General features: G+C 32.5%; 1 protein-coding gene and 1 long non-coding RNA gene across 2 annotated transcripts in view; one reads left to right on the forward strand and one right to left on the reverse strand.

The window, feature by feature from the left end:
* Positions 1-24670, forward strand: part of LOC131803534 (AF4/FMR2 family member lilli-like) — a 73711-nt gene that overhangs the window by 7380 nt on the left and 41661 nt on the right. Inside the window, exon 2 of the mRNA XM_059124882.1 lies at positions 12247-12310. The gene's annotated coding sequence lies outside the window, so the exon portion shown is untranslated. The remainder of the gene's footprint in view (positions 1-12246; positions 12311-24670) is intronic.
* Positions 22763-23448, reverse strand: LOC131803535 (uncharacterized). Its single transcript, XR_009342640.1, has 2 exons — positions 23180-23448; positions 22763-23034 (listed from the first exon to the last, which is right to left on the reverse strand). It is a non-coding gene; the product is annotated as an uncharacterized LOC131803535 (long non-coding RNA).

Consider the following 24670-nt stretch of genomic DNA (forward strand, 5'->3'; position numbering starts at 1 on the left):
AAGTATAGTTAATTTCCAATTTCCTGCACGACTGTGATATGGGATTTATGACCTCATAAAATGTTATTACAGCCATGCATGGATACCTCAATATATGTACATGTGTGCAGATATTTGTATAGGTACCTGCTTTTAGCTTGAATCGGTTCAAGATAAACCCTTTCAAAAATCCACAGACACCCATTAATCAGCGATATTGATGCGCCCTGTGTGACATGACTTAAAAGTTTTGTTTGAAATTAGGAATTTTTTTTGGAAATGTGTCGGCGGGGTCATCACCAACCAACCAGGCTTATCGACAATTATATGTGCTTTGTAATGTAATGAGGAATTTAATTTTGTTTCTCCTCACACAATCAATGTTTTGAGAGGAATTTGTGTGAGTTTTTTTTTTTTTGTTTACCAATAAAAACTAATTCGGAATTGTAATCATTTCTTGGGATTTCATTCTAATGGCCACGTTTTTTTTTGTCTGACCTCAATCTAAGCACTCTGTGGGGGGCTCAAAACCCACGTTTTGCTATTGTGGGGGAATGAATAACTGAATTAATGCCATGAATATGAAAATTAACTTAGATGGCTTTCAGTGTTTTTTTCTTTGAATGGAAAATATTTTCAAAACTCCACAGGAGAAATGTGTAAAAAATGCCACAAAAATAAGGTTCTAAGGCCGCATCAATTGAACAAAATAAACAAAAATAAAAGAATTTAAATTCAAAAAAAAAAAAAAAAATAAATAAAATAAAATAAAAAATATATATGACTAGAAATTGGTCTAACCTGCTATTTGAGGTTTTTATCGAAATATGGACCAAACCGCATCAATTAAAGAAATAACCCAAATAAACTGTGCCGAATTTAAGATAATTTTTTTATTGATTTAAGAATGGTCGAACAATCTTTTTTGGGCTTTTGTCAAAATATGCACAAATATTGAACATTTGTCATAAGGTCATTTTAATACCACAAGAACCCCACTATAAGGAGCTGAAGTTCGAAATTAGACCGATTTTAAAAAATTTTCCATAACACGAAATTTTAATCCATAAAATTGAGGTCGAAACCTTCAAAATACTAAAAATTATAGTCGCTTTTCAAAATTGTAAATTTCAGCTGGAAATGTTCAATATGAAGAACTTTTAGGCTCAAAAAACTTTAGACATCAGTTTACAGCTAATTTGCTTAAAAATGCATCCGAAGCCTTTAAAACGCATTTAACCGTGGAAGGGTGGATGCTTGAATAAATAGTGGCGAATTTTTCGATGAGAGATTTTAATTTTGATAAATGTGACTAAATACTGAAAATCGGGAATGGACCATTTTTAATGTCGATAACAAATTTAGCGATGTCCTTTTACCTTTCCACCTGTCTGTCTATTGAAATCACGATAGAGTCAACATCATTTAATCTTGAGCTTTGAAGTTTGGTACAAAGTTTTATATTATATGCAGGCTGATTGGTATTGAAAAGAAAAAGGTTTAATAATTGGTTTGGAAGATTTTAGAAAGAAGGTAGCCTGGAGCCCCATATAACGATACATCCAGATGTTTGGTATTTTGAAAGTTTCCAATTACCAACCAAATAAGCTGAAACTTAACAATTGGAGTTCTCGGGCTAATATTCGATTCAGGCCCACTAATTGGTATAGAAAATTTGGAGAGGAGGTAGCTTCGAGGCGGCACACGGACATAAGACACTATTTATTCTAAAAACTGAATCCATTGTTTTGGTCAAACCAACAGAGGTAGAATTGTGAAATTTAAGATGAAGATCGCCGATGGTGTGGGATATACTATTTCTTTTATTATTATTATTATTTTTTTTTTTTTTGAAATTCGAACTAAAAGTGTACTAAAATGCATTGGTACCATTTCTTATTAAGTGAATGGATAGGGCTAAATTGTAAACATTTGGTATAAGAATTATGTTGACCAACTAGGGTTGACATAAGGAGGTGGTATTTGAAATGTGTACCAAGTGTAAGAGCTGTGCTAAAATGGCACTAAATTTTGGTAAAATTTGACCGGTGAGCGGATGAACCTGGAAATTTGAAATATTGACATTTAGTGTGTAGGGTTGAGATTTAAAGAAGGTTTTGGAAATATGTACTCAAGAGTTTGAAAAGTGCTAAATTGTAGTGAATTTACTTTATGAAGAAGGGGTAGATCAGGAAATTTCAAAATATTAGTATTAAAGTCACTTATTGGGAAAATTGGAATTTAGGGAAGATAGAGCTGGAAATTTATGAAACAGGGTTAATATAAGGATTTGGAAATGTGTGTTAAGAACTGCACTAAATTTGGAAAAATTTTGATACTGGTGAACGGATGTAGCTGGATATTCGAAATGTTGATATTCAGGACCCTTTTGGTGTTTAAGGCTGAGATTTGAATCTAGTTTTGGAAAAATGTACTAGAAAGTTCGAAGTACTAAATTGAATCAAATATCGTATATAAGCTAAAAATCTGAAATTTGTTATTTGGGCCAGTTTTTGTGAGGAGAGGTTGATATACATATGGAAGTGGAAAAAAGATAAATAATACTAAATTTGGTACAATTTGGATATTGGTATTTGAGAACCTTTTGTTTAAGGTTTAGACGGTTTTGCAATTAGGTACTATAAAGTTCGAAAATTACTAAATGTTACCAAATTCCGTATATGAAAATGGAATCTGAAAATTTGGTACTAGGGTCAATTTAAGACGTAAGACGTACAAAAACGGACTAAATTACATAAAATTTGGTATTTAGAGAAGGAATAGAGCTGAAGTCGAATTTGAAAATTCCCAATGTAATTTGTACGAAAAATATTTATTAAATGGTTCTAAATTTGATATAGAGGTTAGGAAACTCGTAACATAACATATACGAAAAGTACTAAATAATACTAAATTTGATATATGTTTAGGAATACAGCTGAACTTATGAATTCTGCTATGAGGGTGACCAAGTACAGTTTTTGGAAAGCGTGAAAAAAAACCCTTCCTACACCCTTTAAAAAATTGTAAAAATTATACAGAACCCCAATTATAGTGCCCAAATATTTTATAAGTGAGAGGATGTGGTGAAGTACGGCAGTAGGTATTTTAGAAAGGACTACAATACTAATTTCTAAAAAGAAAAACATTTTTTTTTATATTATTGTAATTATTATTATTATATTATTATTATTATTATTATTATTATTATTATTATTATTATTATGATTATTATTATTATATATTATTATTATTATTATTATTATTATTATTATTAGTATTATTATTATTATTATTATTATTATTATTATTATTATTATTATTAGTATTATTAGTATTATTATTATTATTATTATTATTATTATTATTATTATGATTATTATTATTATTATTATTGATTATATTATTATTATTATTATATTATTATTATTATTATTATATTATTATTATTATTATTATTATTATATTATTATTATTATTAGTATTATTATTATTATCATTATCATATTATTATTATTATTATATTATATTATTAGTATTATTATTATTATTATTATATTATTATTATTATTATTATTATTATTATTATTATTATTGTATTATGATTATTATTATTATTATTTGTATTATTATTATTATTATTATTATTATTATTATTATATTATTATTCTTATTATTATATTATTATTATTAGGATTAGTATGATTATATTATTATATATTTTATTATTCATATTTCAATTATTCTTGGTCTGGATATTCCTCGTAACTTAAGGCAATTGGCAATTTAATACTCTTTGTTTAATTTTATATCTCATTTTTATAATTTTAATAGTTCCTTTATTGATTAGGAAAATATTTAAAAAAAAAAAAAAATCTGACAAGGCTTCCACGAAGTCTTGGCCTAAAAACGAAAACGAAATTCATTATTCGTCATCTGGCATAAAAGACATTTTGTTGGTTAAATTTTTCCATTAAATTTGAACAAACAATTCCAAGTTATTTTCATGAATGCTACTTAAAATACATTCAATTCAGTTGCTCTCTTTTAAGTCTCACAGGAATTTGTGAAACGAAAACTGCTTCATCGGAAGAGTAAAATAAAATCACTTTTACTTAGAAATCTATTATATAAAAGAATTTGCTAAAAGCAAGCGAATGAAAGCATTTTTTGAGAAACCAAATAACACAAAAAGAGACAAAATACATTTTTTCCACGAAACCTAGTAACCTTATGTTCTGCAAAATACACATTTGGCAAAAATCATTTGCCAAGAGGGAAAGAAGAAGAAAAGTCAAAAGAACAAGATGTCACAAAATGTTCCATCACAGAAATTACTTTAATACAAGACACAACAACACGCTCTCGCACTCACTTAAGTAAATTCCCAAGACGCCTCCTGTTTTCAGAACAGCTACAAGAAAAAAAACCCCTGAGAACAAGAACAAAGAAAAGCCCTTTACCAAGAAATTGTCACTTTATCTAAATAATATTCCCGCATTCAACCCGAAAAACAAAAAGATATGAAAATCTTCTACACATTCCAATAATGAGAATATGAACGAGACGAGGTCATTTTGCACTTAAAGTAAGGCAACCTTGATTTTTCCATAGGGGCGGACGACACAAGATGTCCAGTTTGTCTTAGTCATCGTGTGTGTCATTTTTAACCTCGGCATCATCAGAAACATCAACTTCTTCATAAGGCGCATCAATGCCGTTTGGCATTCATTACTTCACATGATGAACAAGGTCAACCACAAAAGTGTCGTTTAGGTCTAGGGATTAAAAGCTACCGCTTGTGCAGAGTTAATGGCAATAGGCACACTGTAGTAGGGTGGCCTTCATCTTCACCCAGCTACCTACCAACTGACTGGCTGATGGACTGCCTGGAATATTGGTGTTTTTCCTCGAAGATGTTAATGTGAATCTTTTTCTTCTCCTTGTGCCAGCTACATGCTGTGCCTATGGTCTTGCAAAATGGGTGTTAACCAGTAACATTAGTCTAGGGATGTTTCTCTGCGATAGGATTGGTGTAAAACAGTAGGGATTTTACTTTGGTGGTCTTTGAAATTGGTAAGTAAGGGGATATGGTCAAGAACGGAAATAGTTATTTTTAGACAATGGCTGCAACAGTTATTCCTGGTTTAAAATTTTCTCATGAGATCAACAGCTTTAAAAAATCAAATAAAAAATTTGTATTAATAATAATAATAATAATAATAATAATAATAATAATAATAATAATAATAATAATAATAATAATAATAATAATAATAATAATAATAATAATATTATTATTATTATAATAATAATAATAATAATATTATTATTATTATAATAATAATAATAATAATAATAATAATAATAATAATAATAATAATAATAATAATAATAATAATAATAATATTATTATTATTTATTTATTTATTTATTTATTTATTATTATTTTTTAGTATTATGTTATTTCATAAAAATTGGTTGGATTGACAAGATTTTCTCGTTTTCTATGAGAATAGCTTCTCGTCTTATATGAGAAGAGCTTCTCGTCTTCTATGAGAAAAGTTTCTAATCTTCTATGAAAAAACCTTCTCATATCTATGAGAAGAGTTTCTCGTCTTCTATGAGAAGATCTTCTCGTCTTGTATTCGTAATAGGTACCAAAAAAAGAAAAAAAAGTAAAATAAATAAATGTTACTACATTTGGTACAATTTAGGAATTGATATTTGGGACTCTTCTGTTGGTTAAGATTTTAAAGTCTATGGTTTTAGAAATATGTACTATAAAGTTCGAAAAATACTAAATAGTACCATATTTCGTATAAGACGTAAGAGGTCCCAAAAGTACTAAATTGCATTAAATTTGGTATTTAGAGAAGGAATAGAGCTGTAGTCGAATTTGGAAATTCCGAATGAAATTTGTAGGAAAAGTATTTATTTAGTGGAGTGGAGGAGAAAAACTAGAGATCACTGTGACTGTGAGACGTTAAGACAAGAAAGTGAATTTAGATATACGAAAAAATATTAAATGATACTTTACTTTATGGTTAGGCCAGGTCTTCTATGAGAAGATCTCCAGGTGTTTTATGAGAAGATTTACAGGTCATGTATGAGAAGACTTCCAGGTCTTCTATGAGAAGATCTCCAGGTCTTTTTTCTCTATGAGAAGACCTCCAGGTCTTCTATACTCCAGAATACTCCAGACAATAGTTCAACAGATTGGTATCCGTAGATTTTGGTGGCCATTGTGCGCTGGAAATGTAGTGAGGAACCTCATTTTGTAACCATTCTTGGGTGGCGCATGCTGAGTGCGATGGAGTTGAGTACTTTTGGTCTTTGGTCTGCGGCCAAAATGTTTGCGTGTCCAAGGCTTTAATACACCCTCCAAAATATTTTCGCGATAATATTCGGCATTTATTCTGATGCCATGGTCGATTTCTACGAGCGGAGAGCGACCATCGGCTGTTATGACGGCCCACACCATCACCATGACCGGCGCTTGAGTTCTGGTGGCCAACCGAAGGTACACATTTTCAGCTGACCTCTTTGGCAAGTAAACACGATCATTATGTTTGTTTACAAACTGCTGGACAACGAATGTTTTCTCATGGGATAAAACCCAAATTCGGCAGTTCAACACTTTCGGCCAAGCGAAGCAACTCTTTAGCTCTCTTGAGTCTATTTTCTTTCTACATCGGTGTAAGTTGTTGTCTCCATGGGATTCTTCTCAGGTTATTAACAAAAAAAAAAAAAAAAAAAAAAAAAAAAAAAAAATTGCCTTTCCGGATGACCTAGGAGTTGACGGCTTTCAATTTTCTAAGTAGACGATTAATTTGTTGCGCTATTTGCTTGCAAACCATAATAACTTCAAGCTTGGTTAAAAAACAAGTTGCAGTATGTCAGAGAACTAATTTTCCCATGCAATTATTTCCCCTATGCAAAAGGAGTTTTGCTCCAAAGTAGAAAAAAAAACTCCATTAATATAAAACAACTAAATTTTGTTTTATTTTCACAAGGAATAAACAAGTAAATTGAAGGACGAAGACCAAGTAAAATAACTTGAAAAAATATGAGAAAATTTTTCAAATAATCTTTATTACAAGAGAGCTACAAATGTATGTAACGTGTGTATATGTAAGTATATATACGTTTGTGTATATATTGGTGACTACATCCAAAACAAAAACAAAAAAAAACATACCCTGAAGCCACATAAATATGCATGCAATTTTTCTGTCCATCATTCCGGGGCCAGTCATTTTATTTAATTTTTGTTGTTGCTGTTTTTTTTTTTTTTTTTTTGTTTCATACATACCAAAGGATACAACCAGGACATCAACATATGTTTTGTATCAAATTTCTGGTCTTTTGTATTGTGTGCGCTATGGCATAACAGCAGGCAGCCAGGCAGCAGGAAAACAAGGAGACCAACCAAATATAAAAAGGAGCAAAAGTAACGAAACAAAAATGAAATATGGACAGACAATAGCAAAGGCAGAAAAAAATAATAAAAGCCAGACAAAATTCTTAAAAAAAACCCAACCTCACGTGTTTATATGTAGGCATGTCGGTCGGTGTGTTTAGGTACGGTTTCAAATAACCGTATTCTTGTTGTTGTTATTATTCAATTTTTTCTCTAAAAATAAATAATAACTTGAATATACCGATCCATAAATAATGTATGGCTAATTATTTCTAAACTACACAAAAAGTGGAAGGCTCATTTATGTATGTGGCATTTGTTGATGCCAGTTTTTTCTTTTTTTTTTTTTTTGGAGAGGAGGGTGGAAAATTGAAGATAATTTCAATATAAACAACAAAATAAATCAAAATTCCAGAATACAAGAGAAATTATTTTCTTAGCATATTAATCATTTTTTTTGTCAGAAATAAATGTTTTGACTTTTGAAATATTATATAAAATGATATAAGAGAGTTATAGTTATTTTTTTAGTTATCATGTAACTGAATGGCTGAAAAGACAAGATAAATGTTTGTCCCTTATTAGATGTAAAAATTGTAAATATTTGAAGTTCAATCTGCAAAAATTGTGTCTTTGTAATTTTGGAGTCAAATTAAGGTTAACTAAACATTACGAACGAGCTGGACAACAGTTCCGTTATCCCATACCTATATTGAATAGCTTTCTGGAGGAGTTAACCTATCGACCAAGATCTCCAAATGTTAAATAACAGTTTGTTACATGGCCGAAAAACACAAAAAAGTGAAATTTCTTTGAATATTTTTGTGGGAAGGTAAATCAGTCTACTTTGAACAGTACATTTTATAATTGGGAAATTCAACCAATATTTACTATTTTCAATACCAGACATTTCAGAAGTTTTAACAATAACTGTTCGAAATTCGAAGGCGCAATTTGATTTGATCCAAACATTGGAAATTTAGTCCAAATTGAAAATCCAGGATTCAAAACGCCAATAAGTGTATCTACTTTGGATATTTTATGAGAGGGGAAATACTGAGGACTCAAACATCAAATAACGGCTGGTTTGATTGCAAATTGGAGCGATTTATTCCATTTTTAATACCAGACTTCTCAGGTTTTTTACAATGGCTGTCCGAGATTCGAAGGGACAATTTGATTTTGTCCAAACATTTTTATATTTTTTAGAGGAGCAAATCTGCCCACAGCAAACTTGAAATAACAGCTGGTTTAATTGAAAAGTGGGTCCAAACCTTAAAAATAACCAAAATCCATATCTCAAGTTACAGTTGGAACGTCCAAATTCGACTTCATATATAAACGCATCTTATTCATAGATATTCTGATACCAAAATACATAGTACCACTTCTATTCTCATGCAATATGCTAAATTAAGTACCGTTTAGGACATTTCGTACACTTGTTGTACACATTTCAATACTATATTGCGCCTTCCCAACTTTTCCCATTCACTCAACACGAAAATTTAGCACATACACATTTCCAAAACCACCTCCTAATTTCCATATATTTGGTTCATCAATCCCGCACAACATCAAAAACCCTTTCAGATTTCCAGCTCTAACTCTCCCCTAAATACCGAATTTAGTACCATTTATTGTTTTTTATATAATTGTGATAAAGACCTTTTTCAATGCTAAAAGTTTCCTTTATCCAAAAACAAATTGTACTAAATTTTGTACCATTCATTTCAGTTTTTTATTTAATACGCATTTTTTAAATCCCGAAATTTCTTACCTTACCCTCATCCAAATTTAGTGCACTTATAATTTTGTTTATCAGCATCCATTCCTGAAACCCAATCCTACGCAACATCAAAGACTCTCATTTCAATTTTCAAATTTCCCTTCCTTAAATACCAAATTTAATACAAATAAGTAATTTTCGTACTTTTTGGTACGTCAACCCCACCTTACAATAAATGACCCTTATACCAAAATTTTGAAATGTTATATCCCCAATCTAGTATCATTTAGTATTTTCGAACTTTCCATACTTATTTCCAAATCAACCTTAAAAACTCAATCTTAAACATTAAAGGGTTTCAGATTTTCAGTTCTATCCCTTCTTCCCTAAATACCCAATTCAATATCTTTTAGTGCTTATCGAACTTTTTGGTACATATTTCCAAAAACACCTTCAAATATCAATCCTGTACAGAGACCCCAATATCAATATTTCAAATTTCCATCTCCATCCGTTCACCCTAATTCAAATTGTACCAAATTTAGTGCTACTTACAAAAGTTCTTACACTAAGCACACATTTCAAAAAGCACCTCCTTATGAATCCATTTTAGCTATATGCGTTCACATAATACCAAATACAGGGCTTTTTACTTCTTAACAACATCTAGGCATGTCTAAAAATATCTTTTTAATTTAGGGTAATGCTATATAAAAGTCCAAAGGTAGGAGGTAGCCTTTTGGCTGATCTTCGAAAATTGTATTACACTCAATATTACATTTGAAATCGAGGAACAATATAAAACATAGGGTGTAAAAGTGACAGTATTTTTTTTTCAGATTTTAAATACCGAATTCCTACCTGCCCAGCAAAGAACAATTAACATGATTTCGGAGAAAAGTTTCCTAGAGGTTCCTATTACTTTCTTCAGGAACTTTCATCTTCACCATAATTACAAACATTTTTAGCAAATTGAAAAATCATATGGACAATCTGAAATATGGACAATTGAGAACAAATAACATTGGGCGCCAATTTCGTGTCATGGTCTGTTGGGTGGAAATTCTAAGGGGAAGGATAGTATTCGATTAGTAGATCAAAATTCCAAAAGTGTTGTGGGTTCTCCGGTCAAATCTGTTTACATCTCCTTATCCAAAGGGTCTCAAATATTTTCCTCTATGCTTCGCAATATTTTCGCAATATTATTTATACAAAATATGGATCATGTTTTGGTATAACCCCCATGTAAGGGTATACCCCGATTTAAAGTATTTTTTTTCTCATTTCAACCATATTTTTCTAATTTCACCGGGGTCTTTGCCACAATTTTCAATTGATTTGACTCTTAGTTGGCATATTGGTTCTTAACAAGGCAGAAAACCTCTTCGCAAAATATTTTCAATGTTGGTCAAAGTTTTAGAGTACCGACCACATCAAGGTGCTTTCTGAATTTACCTATTTCGAGGGTCTTGATCACATTTCCTGATCGATTTGGGTAAACATTTGTAATTAGGCTATTTTGGGGGTAGAAAACCATCTTACAGAAAAAACTAAACAAAAAGTATATATTTTGGTACAGTCCCCACATAACGGTACATTTCAAGTTCTCAAGATGTGACCCACATTCCTGTAAAAAATGTTAAAGTTCTATCATAAATTTTGGGAAGCATATAGCAAAGCATTTGAGACCCTTTGTGTATGAGCAAGGCTATGTATAAAATAGGCCCTAAAAAGTTTGGCCTGGGAACCCAAAATCCTTTTGGTACAGGCTTGCCCATATTCGACGGACCCATCTGGCAACGCCATAACTTTTAACAGAGATGTCACATCGCTTAATGACATACCGCGTTTAAAGCGTCAGTCCAAGCAGATTTTTACCATGAACCAATACGTGCCACGCGAGCGCTCTGAAATTTACATTCAACAGAAGAAGTCAATTGTGATAACTCAACGTGCTTTTAAAACATTAAAAAATGTTAGAAGTGCGCCTTCTAAGAACACCATTAAGCCTTTATACGAAAAATCTTCGACTGGTAAGGCTCTTTCTAATCCGAAGAAGCCATATAAAAGTCGACCAAGGCGATCGGCCGAGAATATCGCTGCCGTACGAGCCAGTGTTGAGAAGTCCCCAAGAACATCCCAAAAACGCCTTTCTCAGCAGTTGGGCATGGCTCGGTCCACTTTACAACGGAGTATTCGCATTGATTTGCATTTGTTCCCGTACAAAATTCAATTGACGCAAAGAATGTGGCCTGCGGACAAGCCTCGTCGATTGGAATGGGCCCAAAGGGCCCAAAGGTCCGTCGAATATGGGCAACCCTGTATTTTGATCCACTAAACGAATACCACCCAGATTGGCTGTTGTTATCCCTAATCTACCAAATCTGATTGGTTTTCCCTGAACTATTAAAATTTTATATTGAATACATAAATAAATAATCTTTCAATTCAAAGCAAACCTTTTTCATGGTATTCTCCCATTTTTTGGAAATTTGAGCGCCTATAATTCTTAATCTGCCAAATCTGGATTTTCATATGGTTCACTATAGAATAAAAGATTATTTTTTAAATGAAAAAAAAAATCGGAAAAAATGTTTTCCTAATATTTCAATCAATATGCAAAGACAACTCATCCTTTTTGTATGTTTTTACAATGAAAACTATTTTGAAAACAAATTTATCTATACAATAAAAATCAGTCGATGTCTGCAAGCAAAAAATTTTTGTAGAAACAAATAATCCATTCAAACAACGGTATTCAGAGAAAAATTCCATTGCCAAAAAACACCTGTATGAGAATTTAAACAACAACACCAACAAAAACACCCTCAGCTGCACCAATGATGATAGGCTAATCTTTAATCTATGCCATAAACAAAGGCTAGCATTTTCGGCAAAAACTGGTTAATCTGGTGGATTAAAATTTAAAAGGTTTATGGCATTAGGGACACTATTGTTCTGCCTTGGCTCATAATTTTCTCTAATTGTGTATGGGTGTGCGTGTGTGTCCTGTTTGTAGTTTTTAATGCCGTTATCCTTCCTGATTTCATTTTATGGATTTAAAATATTAACACTTAAATAACTAAATTTTCCTATTTGTTTTCTTTCCTTTCAGATTATAAATTTCCCTTGAATTTTTGCAGAAAAATTTCTCACAGAGAGAAAAAAAATACAAAAATGTAAGTATACACGCATACATTTATCAATAATTTTGCAAAAGAAAAAAAAAAACACCAGAATTATAACAAAGCAGATTAAGTCCCATTGAAACTGGAGAAACTTTCTCAAATTGAGACAATGTACCCTAAAAGTCATTACAAATTTTGCAAACCTTACTATCATTCCATCCATTGGTCTGCCAGTGTTTTTTTTTTTTTTTTTTTGTCGTACACAAATATTAGGGATACAAATGCCCTTTGCACGCACATACAATGAAGTGAGTATTGTGTTTGAAACAAAAAAAATGTGAAAAATACAAGAATTTTACTTTAGTTTTGTTTACAAAGCATTTCAAAATGTTTATGGGTTGATAGTCAGGACAGGACAGGACAGGTGCAAAGTACATTTTACCAAGAACACCATATCAAAGAGATCTGGGGGAATAGAATAGTGTTTGCGAATGTGTGCATTCTAGGTGAACATTTGCATAGATACAATAACAACAAAAACAAGAAAAAATAAAAAAAGAGGAAGAAAAAACATTATATTAAAGTTCAGCAAAGAGTTAGATTAATAAGGCGACTTTTACACAAGGGCCTTAACTGGATCTTTCAAAATTAAAATGTCATTAAAGTTTTCAGTAATATCAGTAATATTATTGATAATAATACAATTATTATTTTGTTGGCAAATTTTAATCCTCAAGCGAGTCATCAAAGGGGTCTTTTTGGGCCTTTTTTAATATATCTCTAAAAACTCCATTTAAATGGGATCGGAGCAAATCAAAATATTCTACAAAATTATTTGTCATGAAATTCTGTTGCGGGTCCTAGAAGATGTCAAAACTATAAACTAAATGCCAGAAATTCATATGTATTAACTAAACGCATTTTAGAGTTAGTGAATTTATGCGAGTTTTACCAAAACCTCCTACTAAGCACTATTGTAAAAGGAGGATGTCAAAGATGTCATAATATTCGTCATTAAATTTCACTATAGGTCACCCTGGAACAGATATACTTATGTCCAGAATATATCAAGAAAATATTTACATCAATAATGCCAAAAAGGCGAAAATATTTTCTAATTTTTGTCTGACCATATTTAAGTCAACCTTTTTCGAGTTGACGCCTGAAAGTAACATAAAATTTCATTTTAGGCAGAAGATGTTAAAAGAAAAAATATTCTACAGAAAAATTCACTAAACATGTTGAAATAAACCAGATATCTAGGTACAGTAGTTTGTGTGAAAATCACATTCAATATGTATGTACTAAAAAAAATTTGTGTTTACTTTTTTTAATGTTAATTTAACCCGTTTCCAATCCAAACCAAAATCTCCCTTTATACTTAATTTTTTGGAAAGCTGTCAAAGGAAGAAATATTCTACACAAAATTTCATTAAAGAACTCAGGGCAAATCATATATCCAAGTACAATGGTTTTAAAGAAAATTACATTCGAAATTTATGTACTAAAAATGAAAACTTTAACTTTGCTTTTTTTACTGTTTATTTAACATATTTCCAATCCAAATCAAAATCTGCCTTTTTACTTCATTTTTTGGGAAGCTGTCAAAGGAAGAAACATTCTACACATGATTTCATTATAAATCTCGAGGCAAATCATATATCCAGGTACAATGGTTTTTAAGAAAATTATATTCGCAATTCATGTACCAGAAGTGAAAGTACGTATTTGGCTTTTTAATGTTAATTTAACCCATTTTCAATCCAAGTCAAAATCTCCCTTTACCCTTCATTTTTGGAGAAGCTGTCAAAGGAAGAAATGTTCTACACATTATAAATCTCAGTATAAACTATATACCTAGGTACAATAGTTTTTATGAAAATTACATTCAAAATTTATGTACTAAAAATAAAAAAAATTAACTTTGCTTTTTTACTATTAATTTAACACGTTTTCAAACCAAGTCAAAATCTGCCTTTATACATCATTTTTAGGGCAAGCTGTCAAAGAAAGAAATATTCTAGATCAAATTTCATTATAATATATATCATGAAAAATATCATATGTTTTGGTACATAAAAAAACTTGGCAAATTTGGCACTTATTTTCGAATTCAACGAAAATCACATTAAAATTACTGTGGGTAACATCAAATATATCGTGTCGAGAACTCCAAGTGGCTTTGATTGGATTCAGTTTGTGGACCATAACCACAAAAATATTTGGGGTGTTCAAAAAACAACTTTGTTTAGCCCTTTCAGTGTTTTTGTCAAATATATTTGACATTTAAAAGTACTCTCTTTCTTTGCCATTTTTTGTTTTTCTTACGGACCGTTATTTTTTATATTTTTTAATAACAGACACGTTCGCTATTTAAAAATATTGCAGTTCTATTCTATTAGTTTCGTTTTCGAATTTCTGAGCACATTTTAGTAAATTAGTACGGAATTTCAGATTTTTATCTCGACAAAAATTTTCATTGACACTGAAAGGGTTAGGGTAGTTTTTATAGACTTAACCCTACACAAAGGATGACCCACTTTGCCAAGTTTTGTTATAAAGATTTGAATTCTTTATGTAAAAGAAAGTCGTGTTAGCAATACTATTTATAAAATTAGAATGGCTTTGCTGGTATTCCTGAAAATTGTAAGGAGGTAGCTTAGTGTCAAGAGGCGGACGTAGAACTCTATTAATTCCCTTTGTTATTAAAATTACTAAAAGGTGCCAAAAATTTGATCCATTGTATTGGTCAAACGAATAGAAAATTTGGGATGAAGATCGCTGATGAGGTGTAGGACAAACGCTTTAATTTTTTTTTTTTTTTTTTTTTTTTGAAATTCGAACTAAAAGTGTGGTAGAAGTACGAACAAGTACTATATTTGGTACCATTTGCTATTATGAGCACGGGTAGGGCCAAAATTAAGATATTTGGTATAATTATTAAGTTAGGGAACTCGGTTTGATAAAAGGAGTTGGTTTTCGAAATGTGTACTAAGTGTAAGAACAGTACTAAATAGTACTTAATTTGGTACAATTTGGATTTGAGTGAAGTTATGGAGCTGGAAATTTGAAATTTTGAAATTGGTGTCACTGTTAATGTATAAGATGGAGATTGAAGGTGGTTTTTAAAATATTTACCAAAAAGGGTTCGAAAAGTACTAAATGGTACTAAATTTGGTATATGATGAAGATATAGAGCTGGAAACCTGAAATATGGAATGAAGGTCACTTGTTAGGTGTAGCTGAAAAATGAGGTGGATTTTGAAAAACGTACCAATAAATCCAAAACGTACTAGGAAGGAATGAGCTGAAATCGCAAATTTAGAATGAAGGTCGTTTTTGGGGTGTAAGGGTTTTTTTTTTTTGAAATTCGAACTAAAAGTGTACTAAAATGCTATATACGGTACCCATTTGATATTATGTGAATATAGAGCTAAAATATAAACATTTAAGTTGGGAAAGTAAAGCTGATATAAGCAAGTGGTTTTTAAAATGCGCACACAGAACTGTACCAAATGTTACTAAATTTGGTACAATTTGGATCTGGACGAATGGATGAAGTTGGAAATTTAAAATATTAAAACAGAGAAATTGTTAGAGTGTACTAAAAAGAAAATACCAAATGGTTCTACATTTGGTATATGAGCAAGGGATAGAGCTGAAAATCTGAAATTTGGTATTAGGGTCACTTTTCAGATCTCAGAAAACGTACGAAAAGTACTAAATGTTATTAAATTTGGTATTTAGGGAGGGTATAGAGCTAAAAATTTGGATTGGTTGTCTTAGATGTTGTGTAGAATTGATGAACAAAAGGATTTATGGAAATCCAAGCAATAAGCGTGACCAAAGTACCCAATTGCACTCAATTTGAATAAAGGTAATGTAAGAAATTCGTTAAGTAACCCAAGTTTAGGAAGTAGGGTTGATATAGGGAAGTGGTTTTGGTAGTGTGAACTAAGTATAACAACTGTACCAAATGTTACAAAATTTGGTACAATTTCGTTTTGGGAAAATGGAAAACGGTAGAATATTAAATTTTAGTGTAAAAAATGTCTTTCTGGAAGAGTGTACAACAAGTGTAGGAAAAGGTACCAAATACATGGAAGAAATTTAGGCGGAAATCTACAAAATACTGAGAATCTGGTGGTACATTTATCATTAAGGGCTATACCTAAATGTGGACCAATATACTCCATTTTCAAACGAACACTGTGACCTTCTAGATTTTGCTGCCAAAAATCTAAATTTGAACACATAATTTAAGGCCCCTATCCCTCAAAATCCTATCCTGTGTAAGATACCAGCTTACATTTACAAATGTAGGGAGGATGTACATAAATCGTATTCGTATCAATGTCTACAACACACTTTTACACATACACACACACACACCGATTCACATAAATTTTATATATGGCCTATTTCTGTAACTGGATGTTACAGTAATGGACCCATGATGCATGCATCAAGTTCCATGCTTTATCAATTTACATACAAACACAAACACACACACATATAAACAAGGCCACATACAGACAATGCAGCAACCTTTGCTCTCAATCAGCCATCACCTACTGTAACTACAACAGACAGATAGAGAATCTTCCTTCTTTGGTTACACTCTCGATTTATAGACCCATTTAATGCATTTAAAATTGTTAAAGCGCATTTCAAGTAACCAATCTCCTGAGAGAGAGAGAGAGCGGAGAGAGAGGTGCAGTCGGTCTAGGTAAATGATAATGACAATGATGGCCAAGACCGGTCAGGTGGGGCACAAAAGAGAAAATAATCACATTGAAAATGTTTCTTTGAATAACTAAAAGTAATGATGGTCATAATGTTGGGTAATGATGATACATGGATGGATGCAAGAAGCATGCATGCATAGATGGAAGGTTGGTTGGTTGGTCGATGGGTTGGATGGATGCATCATCATGCATAAAACCTACTAAACATATATCTTCTAAACACATATATGAGAGTCTTATGCCATGTTTACGTTAGAACTTTTTGTAGGGTTAACCTACTTTGAGAGGATTTATTTGAAGTAAAAGTAATGGATATGACAATTTAAATCCAAATCCAGCGGGTTAACCCTCATATATATAAACGTACTATTACTTTATTTTAGCATTATTAGGGTGAGACATTGTTTTTTCTTCGGGAGCTGTTTAATTCGATTGGAAACTTTTCAAGAAGGTGGTAGAAATTATGTGACCAGCACTTCTTGACATATATAATGGACTATATGAATCCCGATTGTCCTTATATTTTCCTATCTTTCTTGAGGTCTTACGATCCTATTTAGCATTTGAAAATATCACAGTATTATTTAATGCCAATTTTTCATACCACATTCTCTTATTCTCTTAAAAAATTCCTCGGGTGTATGAGTGAGGAAGGAGAGCGCCTACCTTTCAACTTGGGAGGATTCTTCTCTTTCCCAAGTCTGGGAACTTTCAGCCTAGCAAACTATTAACCCCAAACCGCAGAAAATGAATAAACTTTCAAATTTTAATTTACACCCCTTACCCTAATATAAAAATCCTGTTTGTTAATTGTTATAGAGTTTCTTCTTCTTCCCATTTTTCTTCGGTTGATAAAAGTGAGCATGTGTCTAAGTGTGTGTGTGTGTTTGTATAAAGTAAATTATGCCAACCAGGTAAAATGTATCAGGTGTCTGATGATGGTTTTTTTCCTACCAACACACGTACCATCGCACATTTTAGTTACAACTGATTTCGGTACCTTTTTTTTTGGGGCTGTCTTTTTTCCCCTACTTCTGCTTTGTCTTCAGTAATTGGACCTTTAATTGAAATAAACCACAAATTGTATATGTCTACAAAATTTCTATGTAAGTAGACTCTTTAGGAATTAATTACACACTACTCTACTCAACGTACGAACGAACGAACGAACGACAAACGCTCATTACTGTCAGAGAGAAGAAAAGCAAAGCAAAGAAAAAAGGAAAAACCAAAAATAAATTTGAAAGTAAAAGAAAACTTAGATGGAAACCCCAGAAATTTGTAATAGGAGTAACGATTTTTTTCTGTTGGTTGGTTGGTTGGCTTCAATAAAAAAAATAAAAGTAAATTAAAGTTAAAATTGAATGTCACAACAGTTGTGGCTGGGTGACCAAAATGAAAACAGAGAAAAAAATCTTTAAGGCCTTTCTGAGTATAAAATTGAGGGGAAATTAATATAGGGAACACATAAGAGAGCGAGAGAGAAACATATTTCAAAACTTTACTAGAGAGACCTAAATGTCTTCAATAGAATACCTTTTCGTAAGAAGAACACAAGAGGTCTTCTCTTAAGAAGAAGATGTTTCTCTTAACAGGAAGAGGAGATCTTCTCTTAAGAAGAAGAGTTCTTCTCTTAAGAAGGGCAGAATATGTCTTCTTGTAAAGAAAAAAAGAAGGTCTTCTACTATGGAATACCACGAGGTCTTCTTCCACAGAAGACTACGAGGTCTTCTTCCACAGAAGACCACGAGGTCTTCTTCCACAGAAGACTACGAGGTCATCTTCCACAGAAGTCCACGAGGTCTTCTTCTACAGAAGTCCACGAGGTCTTCTTCTACAGAAGTCCACGAGGTCTTCTTCCACAGAAGTCCACGAGGTCTTCTGTAGAAGAAGTCCACGAGGTCTTCTTCTACAGAAGTCCACGAGGTCTTCTTCTACAGAAGACCACGAGGCCTTCTTCCGCAGAAGACCACAAGGTCTTCTTCCACAGAAGACCACAAGGTCTTCTTCCACAGAAGACCACAAGGTCTTCTTCTTCCACAGAAGACCACAAGGTCTTCTTCCACAGAAAACCACAAGGTCTTCTTCCACAGAAGATCACAAGGTCTTCTTCCACAGAAGACCACAAGGTCTTCTTCCACAGAAGACCACAAGGTCTTCTTCCACAGAAGACCACAAGATCTTCTTCCACAGAAGACCACAAGGTCTTCTTCGACAGAAGACCACAAGGTCTTCTTCGACAGAAAACCACAAGATCTTCTTCTTCAGAAGATCACAAGGTCTTCTTCCACAGAAGACCACAAGGTCTTCTTCCACAGAAGACCACAAGGTCTTCTTCGACAGAAGACCACAAGGTCTTCTTCGACAGAAGACCACGAGGTCTTCTTCCACAGAAGACCACGAGGACTTCTTTCACTGAAGACCGCGAGGTCTTTTTCCACTGAAAGCCACGAATACTTCTTTCACAGAAGACCACGAGGTCTTCTTCCACAAAAGACCACGAGTCTTCTTCCATAGAAGACCACGAGGTCATCTTCGATAGTAGACCAAGAGGTCATCTTCCAAAAAAAAAACTCCTCTTCTTTAGAAGACCCCAAGGTCTTTTACTATAGAAGACCATAGGACCATACCATAAAGGACCATACGGTCTTCTACCATAGACGACCGTAGGGTCTTCTATCATAGTAAACCATGGGTCTTATAGGTCTTCTTCTATAGAACACTACAGGGTTTTTTGTTATAAAAGACCTTCTTCTATAGAAAACTACGTGGTTTTGTGTTATAGAATACCGTAAGAGGTCTTCTTCGAAAGAAGATGGTAAGATGTCTTCATCGATAGAAGGCTGAAAAAGATATTCTTCAAAGAACAGAATAGGTATTTTCCTTTAGAAGACCAGAATTGGTCTTCTTCTATAGAATGGCAGAAGAGGTCTTCTATAGAAGACCAAAAGAGTTCTACTTCTTCCATAGAAGACGAGAAGAGTATTTCTTCTTCCATAGAGGACCACGAGGTCTTCTTTTTCTATAGAAGACAAGGAGGCCACAAGGTCTTCTGCTATAGGAGACCACAAGGTCTTCTACTATAGAAGACCACAAGGTCTTCTGCTATAGACGACAACAAGGTCTTCTGCTATAGACGACAACAAGGTCTTCCGCTATAGACGACAACAAGGTCTTCCGCTATAGACGACTAACGGGTGGTCCATTTTAGAAGACCAAGAGGTCGCCATCAGATGGATGTTCGGAATGAATTGATTTCATTATTTCCATATTTGACTCCCTAAACCCAACTTGGCAGCCCTGCCGCACCCATAATAAAGAAGTATACAACTTTTGTGATAATAAAATATTTTGCTGGCATTTTATGGACTTGTTCATTAAAAATTATTTGCTGTAGTTTCGTTTTTTTGGTTGTTGTTCCTGTTGTTATATTAGCTTTGATGATCTTCCCTAATGCCACCATATACACCAAAGGCAAGCCGTGCAGCAGCAGCGAGCAAGGCTCACTCAAACAAACAGTTTACATAATTAACATGTGAACTCATTAAAAACTTGTTGCAACTTCATAAACAAGATAAAAATTAAACTACGCTGATGACGATGATGACGACGACACGAAATACAGGAAAGAAAAAGCCAAGGCAAAAAAAATGAAACTGCATTCTAAACTTTTCACAGCAAACACACACGAACACACTGGGGGAGAGGGCACATGGTTACAAATATGTAGGTTTGCCTATAAAACGTTTATAAGAAAATATTCCAAAGACATACGGTTTGCATGTATGCTGGCTGGATGGCAATGCTGACACCTATGGCCAAAGAAAGAAAAAAAGACAAAAACTTAAAGAGGAAGTGAGACTTTACGCCTCATATGCTGTCAATCGTTTGCCCTCTAGAGTATTTAAACATTGCCTGACTGGTGCCGTGCTTACTTGCCATGATGATGATGCACACCTTACCTCTTGGGGAGTGTTTTTTTTTCGTTACTTCTTCCTGGCCACAGAAGGCGATGAGGTCGCAAACATAGACAACTTTGCGATCACCAACTGCAAAGAAAGGAAAAACAGAAAAAAAATGAATACCCATTTGCAGCTGTTTCACAAGGCAACATGGAATAGCAACACTGCCAGCAACAACTGACAACATTGTCGACGCTTCGCCGTTGTCATCGTCATGCAAGTGTTTAAGTGTGTTGCTGAAATGTTTATTGCACCCTACAATGAACCGCCAATGAATGCACCGCCGGAACAAAACTTCTGTGTGTGTGACAATGTTGGCTAGATTGCCATACGACCGAACGAACCATAAAGATCAATATTTTATTATGGAAATTGATTGGTGCGCTCAGTCGCTAGTCGTTTTATGAGATATTTTATGGCCCCCGAACAAGGGCAGATGTTTGCAAGGGCTCATATTTTCTCCTTCGCATTACCAATAACAGAAAGGGATTACTTTATCCTAGTATGCTGATTGTAATGATGATGTTCAGTGAACTAGAACCTAGATTTAACTAAGCATAACAAGTAACAATTAGGTATTGATTAAAAATTGACAGCCTGTCGCAGCTTGTCGTATAAAACAAGGTTTTATGTTCAAAAATTGTGGGAACGAAAGATTTTGCAGAAAAATCTGAAGGAATTAAATCTGATAGTATGAAAGGAAATTAAGTGGTCACGATATGTTGGAATGGACGTCGAACTTTTTCAATGGACATCGAACTATGTAAAGGATTGCCAACATACATATATGCACACATTCATACACGCAAAAAAATATAAGCCTCTCTAACATATGTCCCAAACATATTTTGCAGCAAACAAATATATGTTTGCAAACATTCCCAAACATAACATATGTTTGGGTGCTGCAAACAAATTATGTTTGGGTCCAAACATAATTAATGTTTGGGTCCAAACATAATTAATGTTTGGGTCCAAACATAATTAATGTTTGGGTCCAAACATAATTAATGTTTGGGTCCAAACATAATTAATGTTTGGGTCCAAACATAATTAATGTTTGGGTCCAAACATAATTAATGTTTGGGTCCAAACATAATTAATGTTTGGGTCCAAACATATTTTTTGTTCGGGTGCAAACATAATTTATGTTTGGACCCAAACATAATATATATTGGGGTGCAAACATAAATTATGATTGGGTCCATTTGTATACTTACTGCAGATATAATTCAACCATAATGCAAACTAGTTTTAAAATCAATTTTTGATATTCACATTTTATTTAACATAAAAGAAATTCATACATATTATAATATATAATATAAAATTAATTGTAATAATTAATATAATATTAATATCAGTAATAAAAAATTGTTAAAAATAATAATATTAAAATAAAAATTCTAATTATAAAAATATTAAAGAAAATAAATAATTTATAATGAAACATAGTTTTTTATTTTCTTTAATATTTTATAATTAGAATTTTTATTTTAATATTATTATTTTTAACAATTTTTTATTACTGATATTAATATTATATTAATTATTACAATTTTATTATGCTTAAATTAATCTTATGTTTCTAATATTAATTTATTATGTTTTAATTTTATAAATAATATATTGTTGTTATTGATAAAATAAAATAAACATTTGTTAATAAGTTTATAATTTATATCGTGCCAGTTTTCATAAAATTTTTATTTTATATTAATTTTTTAATTTATTATTATTAATATTATTCTTAATATTTGTTATTATTTTATTTATTAATTTATTATTTTTCCTTTTATTACAATCACTATTTTTTCAATAAAGTAAAATACTTACAATCTGTTAGGGTCTTCTTTTAGACATTCGTCAATAAGGGCCTTCGAAATATTCACCATAACTCTCCATATTTTGTTGACAGCCGGAATTGACTTGATGGACTCTATGTCAGTCTTTAAAGTTGAAATAACATTTGTTTTTGGGGTAAGATCCCCAAAACCACCTACGGATTCACACTCCGATAGAGTGCCACTAACTGTCGATGCTGATGCCACTGATCGAACGGAGTCTAAATGAAAATTAAATATATTATTTAAAAAAAGAATATATTATTTAAAAAAAGAAAAAAATATTAACAGCCTGTTTCTTTATTTTGAAACGAAATTTTTTTTGTTCCGACATAAAGAAACAGGCTGTAAATCCAGTGTACTTACCTCCAAATTGCAACTCAATATGAAAAGTAGGTGTTGACATATATTGATGAATTACTTTTCAAACTGGTCTTCTTTAATGGTTGCACCAAACACTAAGGCTGTTATTTTTCTTGAGGCATCAATTTTTAACTCTAATTTGGCTGCTTTTATAAAGCTTTGTAGATTTAAAGGCTCCGGCGCTTCGACAAATAATTTGTCTTCCCCCAAAACAGTTGGTATCAACATTTATTACAACACTTGTGACACGACGCGAAGGCACAAACAAATAAAAAGAATATAAAAAGAACACAACCAGAATGCCAACATGAGACACGCGCAAATGTTACGCTCTTTTGTTCTCATCAAGCAAATCGGTGTGTATGCGAAAAACGCATGTATGTATGTATGCATGAACATTAGTAAGAAGCAACGTCTCAGCAACAAAAAAAACATCCAAACAGCTCTTTGTGTGTTGTTGTTGGCATTTTTTGGTGCATGGACAATAGAGAGGAAAAAAAACGTCTCAGCAACAGTTTCCATCCCTCTTGCCGCGTCTCAACTTGAGACACGCGCCAATGTTACGCTCTTTTGCTCTCACCAAGCAAACACTGCCGATCGCTGATGGAACTATGTGTGGTGTGTGCGCGGCAAGAGGGATGGAAACTGTTGCTGAGACGTTTATTTCTTTTCTATTGTCCATGCACCAAAAAATGCCTACTTGAGAAAGAAAACGTTACAACAACAACACACAAAAAATTGACTCCTCTGTATATATGTCGGTGTTAATGCGAAAAACGCATGTATGTATGTATGCATGAACATTAGTAAGAAGTAACGTCTCAGCAACAACTAGAAAATTCACACCGCACAACAGCAACGAAAAAACATGCAAAAGTTTTTTCGTTGTTGTTGTTGTGCGGTGTGTATTTTCTAGTTGTTGCTGAGACGTTACTTCTTACTAATGTTCATGCATACATACAACTTCTATTTACAGTCATATTTGGAAGAGAGCAAAAAATGTTTCGGTTCTGCTTTGTTGTGCGGCCAACCAAGCCAACACATCATCAACGCAAAAACAGACTTCTCAAAAGTAATCGAGAGCTCTGTTGTTTAGCTCTTTGAAAAAAATCCTCTCCGCACCCATAAAAAATATGTTCTAACATATAAAATATGTTGGTACCCAACAAATAAAATTGAGTTATGTTACAAAATGTTGCAAACAAATATTTGTTTGCACCGAAACAAATTATGTTTGCATCCAAAATATATTTGTTTGCAACCAGTCCCAAACAAATATATGTTTGGATCCAAACATATTTCTAACATATATTTTTCTGCGTGTACATGTGTGAAATGTTCGTACCCATTTTTTGCGATCTTGTTCATTATCTTCGTCTATGTATGATTTTTCTCAATCGGCGAAAATTTAGGAACCTCTTCAGTAAAACCCGAATGACCATAGTTACCTTATCTGGGATCTAAGAAGACTGGAACACCTTAAAGAGCGGCTAG

This window comes from Musca domestica, unplaced genomic scaffold, assembly GCF_030504385.1.
Source record: "Musca domestica strain aabys unplaced genomic scaffold, Musca_domestica.polishedcontigs.V.1.1 302, whole genome shotgun sequence".
In the NCBI taxonomy this organism is placed as follows: Eukaryota; Metazoa; Arthropoda; class Insecta; order Diptera; family Muscidae; genus Musca; species Musca domestica.